Consider the following 12,152-nt stretch of genomic DNA (forward strand, 5'->3'; position numbering starts at 1 on the left):
CTCTGATGTACAGGATTGAAAGAGACTGCAGACTCAGCTACTTTCATTGAGGGTACAACCATCAAGGGGTGGTGCTCCAGAGGTGACATCTATCATTAAGGACTTTCACCATCTGGGACATAGCCTCTTTGATTACTATGATTGCGGAAGAGGTACAGGAGCCTGAAGACCTACAGTATACTCAACATTTTTGGAACAGCCCCATTCACTTCGCCATCAAACTTCCACTGACTGTTTTATGAATCTGGTTATTCATCCTTTGCATTCTTTTCTTATTTGTGCAACTTACAGTAGTTTTTATGTCTTTCTCTGTACTGCTGCTGCTAAATAACAAATCTCACGACATCTGTCAGTGATAACAAGTCAGAATCTGTTTCTGAGACAAGCGTTTGGCTTGCCATGGTAAGGATCTAACGTAGGCAAATGGGATTAACATGGATGAACATGGAGGACTGAAGTTCAGTGTGACTATGACTCAAAGTGTAGCTAGAGATCACGGCAGGGAGCGAACCAGGCAACACAAGAATTCAATTATTATTTCTAAGTCGCATATTAATTATAACACAGCTTGATTTTTTTTAAAACTGGAAGAACTTTGAAACAGACTAGTCCTGTTGGCTGCAGTGTAGCAGCACAAGAAAGACTTCCACTATGCGGGGACGTTATTTCAACGTCACTCGATATAATATACCATTTATTTCCACTAAACATGGAAACTCAGAAGTTCATGACAAAAATATAACCAAGCTGTGATTCAGATGGATGTTTCAAAAATAAGCATCTGTTGGAATTCAGAAATATGAGCAAATGTTGTAGGTTCTCAAATTGAGTTGCCAGCCAAGACAGAAACAGTTCATATTCTCCTCTACAATGAAGAAACCAAACTTGGGTGGGTTTCTTGCACCATTGTACATCTCCTTTCAAACTAAGGGTTCCAGTTGCCCATCGCTTCTCTTCTTCATCCCACTCAGAACTGCTTTTAGCATCTTATTCTGACTCAATGTGAACCAACACAAGCTTAAGGAACACCAACTCAGAAAAATTGAAAGCTCAAAATAAATTTATTATCAATGTACATATATGTCACCTTATACAACCCTAAGATTCATTTTGTTGTATGAATATTCAATAAATCCAATAACCATGATAGAATCAATGAAGAACTGCACTAACTGAGCGTATAACCAGTGTGCAAATACAAACACAAAAGAAGGATAGACAGACAGACAAGCAATAGATAAATATTGAGAACCTGAGGTGAAGTGCCTTGAAAGTGAGTACATAGGTCACGGGAACTTTCAGTGATGAAGCGAGTGAAGTTGTGTGAAGTTATCCCCTTTGATTCAAGAGTTTGATGATTGACAAGTAATAACTGTTCCTGAACTTGGTGGTGTGAGCCCTGAGGTTCCTGTACCTTCTTCCTGATGGCAACAGCAAGAAGAGAGTATGTCCTGGGTGGCAGGGGTTCCTGATGATGGGCGTTGCTCTCCTGTGACAACACACCGTGTAGATGTGTTCAATAGTAGGGAGGGCTTTACCTGTGATGGACTGGGCTCTAGGATTTTCCATTCAGGGGCATTGGTGTTTCCATACCAAGCTGTAATGCAGCCAGTCAAAATACTTCTCACCACATATCCATAGAAGTTTGTCAGAGCTTTAGATATCATGCCAAATCTTTGTGAATGCCTAAGGAAGGAGGGGTACTGACATGTTTTCTTCATAAATGCTCTTACAGGCTGGGCCCAGAACAGCTCCTCTGAAGCGAATACACTGAGGAATTTAAAGTTGCTGATTTCTGATCTCCCAATGAAGACTGGCTCATGAACCCACGGCTTTCTCCCTCTGTAGTCAAACATTAACTTCTTGGTCTTACTGACACTGAATGAGAGGTTGTTGTTGTGACTCCACTCGGCCATATTTTCAATCTCCCTCCTATATGCTGATTCATCCTATGATTCAGACCATGACAGCGGCATTGTCAACAAAATTGAATATGGCATTACAGCTGTGCTTAACCCACAGTCATATGTCTAAAGCGAGTAGAGCAGGGGGCTGAGCACACAGCCTTGTGGTGTACCTGTGCTGATGGAGATTGTGGAGGAGATGTTGTTGCCAATCCAAACTGACCTGGGATCTACAAGTGAGGAAATTGAGGATCCAATTGCACAAGTAGGCATTGAAGCCAAGGACTTGAAACATTGATTAGATTTGAGGGAATGATGAATGCCAAACTGAAGTCAATAAAGAGCATCCTAATATATGCATACTTGCTCCACGGTTGAATGAAGAGGCAATGAGATGGCTTCTGCTATGGACCTTTTGCATAGGTAGGCAAATTGGAGTGGATCCAAGTTGCTTCTCAGGCAGAAGTTGATATGCTTCATCAAAATATTTTCAAAACGCTTCACTTCAAGTGCTACTGGGCAATAGTCATTGATGCAAGTTACCATGTACTCTTATAACTGGTATAATTGAAGCCTGCTGGAAGCAGTACCCCAGACTGCTGAAGCAAGGGGTTAAAGATCTCAGTGAACACCCAGCCAGTTGATCAGCACACATCTGGCCAGGTACCCCATCTGGACCAGATGTTTTCCATGGGCTCACCCTCCTGAAGGCTGCTCACACATCAGCCTCAGAGACTGAAATCACAGGAACATCAGGGTTGTGGGAGTTTGTGATGGTTCCTTCACGTTTTGATGAGCATGGAAGGCATTGAGCTCATCTGGAAACGAAGCCCTGTTGTCGCCTAGGTCACTTCATTTTACTTTATAAAAGCCCTATTATTATTTACTATTCAAGCCCTGCCACAACTATCGAGCATCCTTCATTGATTCCAGTTTAGTCTGAACTTGCCATTTGCCTGTGAGAAGGCTTTTTCAGGGATCATACCAAGAAAGTTAAAAGAGGTCTGACAATTCCAGACTAAACTTGAATCAATGAAGGATGCTCAAAAGTTGTGGCAGGGCTTGAATACAGTCACCTTTTATAAAATAAAATCAGGTAACACAGGCAAAAACCAGGGCTCCATTCTGTTCCAGATGAGATCTCAAACCCCAGTCTGCCGTATTCAGAACTCACAATTTGTTATCGTTTGACATAACCAGTTTGTCTGATCTTTGGCACTAATAGAAAGTCAAGAATCTGTAAATTACCGCTTTTTTCTCTCTTCTCAGATGCTGACTGGCCTGTTGAGTACATCCAGCAGAATCTGCAGTATTTCAGATTTCCAGCACCTGCACTATTACACGTCTCAGCTCTAGGATTGTTTTGCATTTTTTTCTCCTTTCTAAGTTTTCATTTACCTCCTCAACGTAGGCTGTGTTTAATATCCTTTCCCTGCCCACTCTCATCCAGCACCACTGCCAGTCATTCAGTTTATTAAGCTCCATCTTGTCATATCCACCCCCTTTGATTCCGCCCTATTTCACCCCCACTTTTCCAAATTGAAAACATGTTAGACTTTCAATTTTTATCTATTCTAAAACATTAACTATCTTCTGCCCACAAACACTGATCTGCTGCTCATGCTGTTTTAAAAATAAGATGTGGGATCTTAGTTCCAAGAGGAATGATATCCAAATAACCATTACTGGAATGTATGGATCTATTTCTTTTAGAGCAATGACTACATATAGACTATTGATCTGCTGTATACATGTGCATATTGATCTACATATGCATAATGCTGCTCTCTCTCACTCCCTCCCTGTTACTGCAATGTAAATACACCATCTCACGTGTGTGTGCTTTTTATGATATTTCTAAGCTATCATTAGAGAAGACTGCGGTGATGCTAAAGACCTGTACAGGCAAAAAAGCATCTCCCAAAGGCAAACTGAGGCCAAACACAGCAGTTAGAGCTTTATGTATTGAAAAATGAAGGGCCAGCACTTTTTGGATGTGAATGGTTGAGAAAAGTCCAACTAGACTGGCACTCAGTCTAAGCTCTCACTGTGTCAGCAGCAGGCCAAATGGTAGTAATAATCAGAGACAGTCATGGCTGCTTAATGCTAATGAGGTGGTTGAGAAGGGGATTGGTAAGCTCAAAGGCATGAAGGCCAGAATTAAATTGAATTAAACAGATTCCATAAAGCACATCCAGTGCCTTACGCACTATGTCTTAAAGTGATGCTGAATTTCAGAGCTTCGAGGTGCCTGGAATTCTCTCCAAGGTGGACTGGAGAAATTGGGCCACACCATTATCCCAGTGATCAAGAAAGGGAAGGCCGGAGCCATTCACATGTATGGAGACTTCAAAGAGAGCTTTCACCCAATGCTGCATACTGTGCAGTATCTACCGCCATGAATAGAGGACATTTTTGCATTGTTGGTAGGTGGGGAGAGGTTTTCAAAGATTGACTTGTCACAAGCCTATCTGCAAATGGAGATTGAGGAGTCATATATATATATATAAAACATATAACAATTACAGCATGGAAGCAGGCCATCTCGGCCCTTCTAGTCCATGCCGAACACTTACTCTCACCTAGTCCCACTGGCCCGCACTCAGCCCATAATCCCCCATTCCTTTCCTGTCCATATACCTATCCAATTTTACTTTAAATGACAATACTGAACCTGCCTCTACCACTTCTACTGGAAGCTCATTCCACACAGTTACCACTCTCTGAGTAAAGAAATTCCCCCTCATGTTACCCTTAAACTTTTGCCCCCTAACTCTCAAATCATGTCCTCTTGTTTGAATCTCCCCTACTCTCAATGGAAAAAGCCTATCCTCGTCAACTCGATCTATCCCCCTCATTATTTTAAATACCTCTATCAAGTCCCCCCTCAACCTTCTACGCTCCAAAGAATAAAGACCTAACTTGTTCAACCTTTCTCTGTAACTCAGATGCTGAAACCCAGGTAACATTCTCGTAAATCTCCTCTGTACTCTCTCGATTTTGTTGACATCTTTCTTATAAATCGGTGACCTGAACTGTACACAATTTCTCACCAATGCCTTGTACAATTTTAACATTACATCCCAACTCCTATACTCAATGCTCTGATTTATAAAGGCCAGCATACCAAAACCTTTCTTCACCACCCTATCCACATGAGATTCCACCTTCAGGGAACTATGCACCATTATTCCTAGATCACTCTGTTCTACTGCATTCTTCAATGCCCTACCATTTACCATTTATGTCCTATTTGGATTATTCCTACCAAAATGTAGCACCTCACACTTATCAGCATTAAACTCCATCTGCCATCATTCAGCCCACTCTTCTAACTGGCCTAAATCTCTCTGCAAGCTTTGAAAACCTACTTCATTATCCACAACGCCACCAATTTAGTATCATCTGCATACTTACTAATCCAATTTACCACCCCATCATCCAGATCATTAATGTATATGACTAACAACATTGGACCTAATACAGATCCCTGAGGCACACCACTAGTCACTGGCCTCCAACCTGACAAACAGTTATCCACCACTACTCTCTGGCATCTCCCATCTAGCCACTGTTGAATCCATTTTACTACTTCAATATTAATACCTAACAATTGAACCTTCCTAACTAACCTTCCATGCGGAACCTTGTCAAAGGCCTTACTGAAGTCCACTTAGACAACATCCACTGCTTTACCCTTGTCAACTTTCCTCGTAACCTCTTCAAAAAATTCAATAAGATTTGTCAAACATGACCTTCCACGCACAAATCCATGCTGACTATTCCTCATCAGACCCTGTCTATCCAGATAATTATATATACCATCTCTAAGAATACTTTCCATTAATTTACCCACCACTGATGTCAAACTGACAGGCTTATAATTGCTAGGTTTACTCTTAGAATCCTTTTTAAACAATGGAACCACATGAGCAATATGCCAATCCTCCAGCACCATCCCCATTTCTAATGATATTTGAAATATTTCTGTCAGAGCCCCTGCTATTTCTACACTAACTTCCCTCAAGGTCCTAGGGAATATCCTGTCAGGAACCGGAGATTTATCCACTTTTATATTCCTTAAAAGCGCCAGTACTTCCTCCTCTTTAATTGTCATAGTTTCCATAACTTCCCTGCTTGTTTTCCTTACACAATTCAATATCCTTCTCCTTACTGAATACCAAAGAAAAGAAATTGTTCAAGATCTCCCCCACCTCTTTCAGCTCCACACATAGCTGTCCACTCTGATTCTCTAAGGGACCAATTTTACCCCTCACTATCCTTTTGCTATTAATATAACTGTAGAAACCCTTTGGATTTATTTTCACCTTACTTGCCAAAGCAACATCTTATCTTCTTTTAGCTTTTCTGATTTATTTCTTAAGATTCTTTTTACATTCTTTATATTTCTTGAGCACCTCATTTACTCCATGCTGACTATATTTATTGTAGATCTCCCTCTTTTTCCGAACCAAGTTTCCAATATCCCTTGAAAACCATGGCACTCTCAAGCTTTTAACCATTCCTTTCAACCTAACAGGAACATAAAGATTCTGTACCCTCAAAATTTCACCTTTAAATGACCTCCATTTCTCTATTACATCCTTCCCATAAAACAAATTGTCCCAATCCACTCCTCCTAAATCCTTTCACATCTCCTCAAAGTTAGCCTTTCTCCAATCAAAAATCTCAACCCCGGGTGCAGTCCTATCCTTCTCCATAATTATATTGAAACTAATGGTATTGTGATCAGCTGACCTATCTCATTCCCTAACAGGAGATCTAACACTGCCCCTTCTCTAGTCGGTACCTCTATGTATTGCTGCAAAAAACTATCCTGCACACATTTTACAAACTCCAAATCATCCATCCCTTTTACAGAATGGGCTTACCAGTCTATGTGTGGAAAATTAAAATCTCCCACAATCACAACCTTGTGGTTACTACAAATATCTGCTATCGCCTTACAAATTTGCTCCTCCAATTCTCACTCCCCATTAGGTGGTCTATAATACACCCCTGTAGGTGTTAATACACCTTTCCCATTCCTCAATTCCACCCAAATAAGCTCCCTAGATGAGCCCTCTAATCTATCCTGCCAAAGCACCACTGTAATATTTTCTCGGACAAGCAATGCAACACCTCCTCCTCTTGCCCCTCCGTTTCTATCACACCTGAAGCAACAAAATCCTGGAATATTTAGTTGCCAATCACACCCCTCCAGCAACCATATTTCACTAATAGCTACATCATCATATTTCCAGGTATCAATCCATGCTCTAAGCTCATCCACCTTTCTTACAATGCTCCTAGCATTAAAATAGATGCATTTAAGAAACTCTCCACCTCCTCCTCTCTATTTTTCCCTAACAATATGTTCAACTTTATTATCTTTTTCTTCTTTCACTCCTACATCTTCGGTCTGAGCGCTCCCCTCTCTACCACCTGCCTATCCTCCCTCACACACTGTCTACTAGCTTTCTCTATTTGTGAACTAACCTCCTTTCTCCTAGTCTCTTCAAATTGAATCCCACCCCCCAACCACTCTAGTTTAAATTCTCCCCAGCAGCCTTAGCAAATCTCCCCTCCAGGATATTGGTCCCCCTGGGATTCAAGTGTAACCCGTCCTTTTTGTACAGGTCACACCTGCCCCAAAAGAGGTCCCAATGATCCAGAAACTTGGATCCCTGCCCCCTGCTCCAATCCCTCAGCCATGCATTTATCCTCCACCTCATTCCATTCCTACTCTCACTGTCACGTGGCACAGGCAGTAATCCTGAGATTACTACCTTTGCCGTCCTTCATCGCAACTCCCTTCTTAACTCCCTATATTCTCCTTTCAGGACCTCTTCCCTTTTCCTACCTATGTCATTGGTACCTATATGTACCACAACCTCTGGTTCCTCACCCTCCCACTTCAGGATATCTTGGACGCAATCAAAAACACCCCGAACCCTGGCACCAGGGAGGCAAACTACCATCTGGGTCTCCTGATCGTGTCCACAGAATCGCCTATCTGAACCCCTAGCCATCGAGTCCCCTATTATTACTGCCTTCCTCTTCCTTTCCCTACCCTTCTGAGCTACAGGACTGGACTCTGTGCTGGAGGCATGGCCACTGTTGCTTTCCCAGGGTAGGCTGTCCCCCACAACAGTACTCAAACAGGAGTACTTATTGTTAAGGGGTACAGCCACTGGGGTACTCTCTAGTACCTGACTCTTCCCCTTCCCCCTCCTAACCGTGACCCACCTGTCTGCCTCCCATGGCCCCGGTGTGACCACCTGCCTGTAACTCCTCTCTATCAACACCTCACTCTCCCTGACAAGTCAAGCAGGAAGTTTCTCACAATCAACACTCACAAGGGACTGTTCCAGTATTACTAACTCATCTTTGGCGTCACGTCAGCTCCAGCAATTTGGCAAAGAACAATGGACCAAATGCTCCAAGATATCCCAGGAAAACCTTGCTGACATCATCGTGACTGGCAAGAATATTGAAGAACCCCTCCAGAACCTTGGTAAAGTACTTACCAGTCTGAGTGAGTATGGTCTGCATGCAAAGAGATACAAATGTGAGTTTTTCAAGAATGAAATCTCATATTGTGGACGTCATTGATAAACATGGCTTACGTCAGTCACAAGAGAAGACTGAAGCAGTGCTGCAGGAACCCAAACCGGAAAATATGTCACAACTCAGGTTATACTTGAGCCTTGTAAACTACTACCACTAGTTTCTCCCAAACATTGCTACAGTGCTGCACCCACTGAATGCACTGTTGTAGGCAGGAGCAAAGTGGGAATGGTCAGAAAGATGTGAAAGAGTATTCAAGGCAAAAAAGCGACTAATAACATCAGATGAACTCCTCACCCATTATGACTCATCAGACTGATGTGTGGTGCGATGCAGCCAATTTATCACAGATTATTAAGGATGGATCTGACATCCAACTGCGTTTACTTCAAAATCACTGATGAGTGCAGAACACAACTATGCACAAATACACAGAGGCGCTTCATCTAGTATGTGGAATAAAGAAGTTCCACTACCAACTCTATGGACAAAAGTTTATTCTAGTGATAGATCACCAGCCCCTTGTGTCCATTTTCGATCCCAGGAAGGGAATTCCAGTGACATCTGCTACCTGGTTACAACATTGGTCATTGTTCCTAGGAGCCCATTTTTATAATATAGAGTTCAAGAGTAGCAAACAACACAGCAATGCTGACAGCTTGTCACTGTTGGCAACTGAAGAAGGCAAGCCTTCATATTGTGACCCAGTTGAGTGTTCCACACAGCATTGGTGAACTAGTTGCCAGTAACAAATTCTGAAATACAAAAGGAAACAAGGAATAACTTGACATTGTCAAAAGTCACCATGGCCATCTATGCTTCCAGAGTTCAGTGAGACGAGATCAACTGTCATTATGTCAAAGGATCACGTGTTGTGCCCTCTAAACTGCAAACCAGAGTGTTAGAGAATCTGCATGAAGGGTATCTGGTTACAGTCAAGATGAAGAGTCTGGCCCAGAACTAAGTGTGATGGCCGGGAATACATAAACAGATTGAAGACATGGTTAAAAGCTGTTCGGGAAGCCAGAAAGTTCAAAATGCAGCCCCATAGGCACCGTTACACCCATGGGAGTGGCCATTGTCACCATGGCAAAGAGCGCATCTTGACTTTGCTGGACGATTCATGGACTCCATGTTGCTGATTGCTGTGGATGCTCATTCGAGGTGGCCTGAGGTTCTACCAATGAAACCAACCACCTCAGCAGAGACCGTCTCCACTCTGAGGACGACCTTTGCCAGAAATGGCTTACCAGAACAAGTTAGGAGTGACAACAGACCACAATACATATCAGAAGAATTCTAACTGTTCATGAAGAAAAATGGCTTCAGACATTTCAAGTTAGCTTCTCACCACCTAGGAACAAATGTGTTAGCTGAAAGGTTTATCCAAACTTTCAAGAGGTGCATTAAAGTGATGGACAAGGAGGATATTTCTCTACAGCACACAGTGGACAACTTTTTTATGTATCAGAACTCTGTTCATGTAACCACAAATCAAGCACCTGCAATGCTGCTCATGAGCAGGAATCTGAGGTCTCCCATAGACCTCCTGAAACCAGATCTACGGAGGGAAGTGCTGAATAAACAGTTCGACCAGTTGCCAAGTAAATTAGCAAGGAAATGCAAGGTTGGACAGGAAGTCCTAGCTTGTGATTACTGAGAAGACAAGTGGACACCCAGTAGGATAACTACAAGAACTAGACCACTGATGTACCCACTGGATGTTGGAGATCATACTAGATGTCATGTGGACCAGATACTGGATGCACAACTAAAGAACACACCTGAGTTGATGGCATCCAACAAGACGGACACATTACAGCCACTGGACTTACCTGTCAGTGATTATCATGTCACTGACAGCAATGTGACATCGGCAACCGGGAACGTTATCTTTGACAAGACACGCACCAAACCTGATGCCACTCCACAGTTCCAAAGGCACGACGAGAATGTTATCAGTGACAAGACACTGCCAAACTTGATGCTACTCTACAGGTCCAGGTGCGCTATCCTGAAAGAAAGAGCACCACCCAAAAGACTGAATCTTTAGAACAGTGATGTTAGTTATGGACTGTTTTTGTGAATGCATGAATACGGTTTGTGAAAGGGAAATCGAATGTTTTGTTAATCTAAAGGGGGAGGAAGTGTAATATATGAATCTATTTGTTTTAGAGAAATGACTCTCCTTAGCACTTCATATGGACTGTTGTCTATGCACATGCATCGTCATGCTCTCTCTTGCCCTCTCACTGCTATGTTCCGGTGTGTATGCTTTTATTTAATTGATTTATTTAATTGCAAAGACACAACAGTTACCATATTTGCCAGGAGACCAAATGTATCCGAGCAGTTGAAATATTTGATATTAGAAATAGCTAAAGCAATTTAGCAAAGCCAAGATTTTCCCAAATCCCTGGAACCATAGAAATGGGCAATGCCATTTCTTCATTCTACCTTGTTAGCAACCATTCCTGCTTTAAAAATAGCATGCTTCACATGTTAAACAATTGACCATGTTTGTCAAACCATGCACTTTATGGGCTGCTTCAAGGAAAAACTCTCACTTGATATCTCAAGAGTACACTGGTACTCAGCATGTATATTTCAAACCTGCAAATGAATCAATTCTACCACAAGAGTACTCAGTGTTGAACAGAGATAATATAATTATTGAACAACTTCACAATTTGTTAGTCTTTTCCCAAGTCAATCTTTAATACTTCACTTAAGTATCTCCTCATACTACTGGAAGTGAAGTAATGTTGAAATGAGGTTAAATACCCGTAAGTCAGCCAATATCCTTGAAGAGAACAGAGCAACATTTTAGTTTAATGACCTTTCAACAGAACTAACAAAAATCAAGGGAAACCTGAGCTTTACATTGCAAAAGGTAAAGTGGTGTAAAGAATACAGGTGACAAGGTGACGCTTCATACGTACACCTTTTCCTACAATCATTTAGTCTGTTTCTCCTGTGTAATTATTTACATATTCTGCCAACAACGTTCTGTACCAGTGCCTCTCAGCCTTCCTTTTTCCTTACCTATCCCTTTCCTCTACTGTTACTGACAGGGTCTCGGTCGTCTGCTTAATTTCCTGCACTGAATCTCTAGCTTGTTCTCTTCCTAGCCAAGGAAGAGTGGATCAGCTTCCACTCCACCAGCCTCCCACTTATTATTTTTAAATCTGTCCTCTCTAACAAGATTGTACTAGCATAGACATCTTCCCTCCTTTCCTGTCAGCATTGAGACTTCCAGGGCTTGCTCTTTCTTCAATAATAACCACTCTATCCTCACAGTATCTTCTCATATAACTGCAAAAGGTGAATCCTCCTCTCTCACTATCAAGGCCTTTCGTCTGAAGTGTATTACATGCAGTACTTACAACATGGGTCTGCACTAGACTTAAATCCAGCCAGACTGATTGTTTTATAGAACACCTCTTCAGTCTGCAACTAGTTTCTAGTTACCCTACTTTCCATACCACTCTGACCTGTCTGCACTGTTCTAATCCAGGCTAACATCCCATCTTCCCTCTGGGCACATTCTTGCCTTTGGACTCACAATGCATTCAACATTTTCAGATAACCCAGTCTGTATCAGAACAGGAAGTTGGAGTCCATCCAAGTCCAGAAGATGGTGCCCAAAAGTCATGTCAAAATCCAAAGCCTGACAAG

This window comes from Hemitrygon akajei, chromosome 30 (assembly GCF_048418815.1).
Source record: "Hemitrygon akajei chromosome 30, sHemAka1.3, whole genome shotgun sequence".
Lineage (NCBI taxonomy): Eukaryota > Metazoa > Chordata > Chondrichthyes > Myliobatiformes > Dasyatidae > Hemitrygon > Hemitrygon akajei.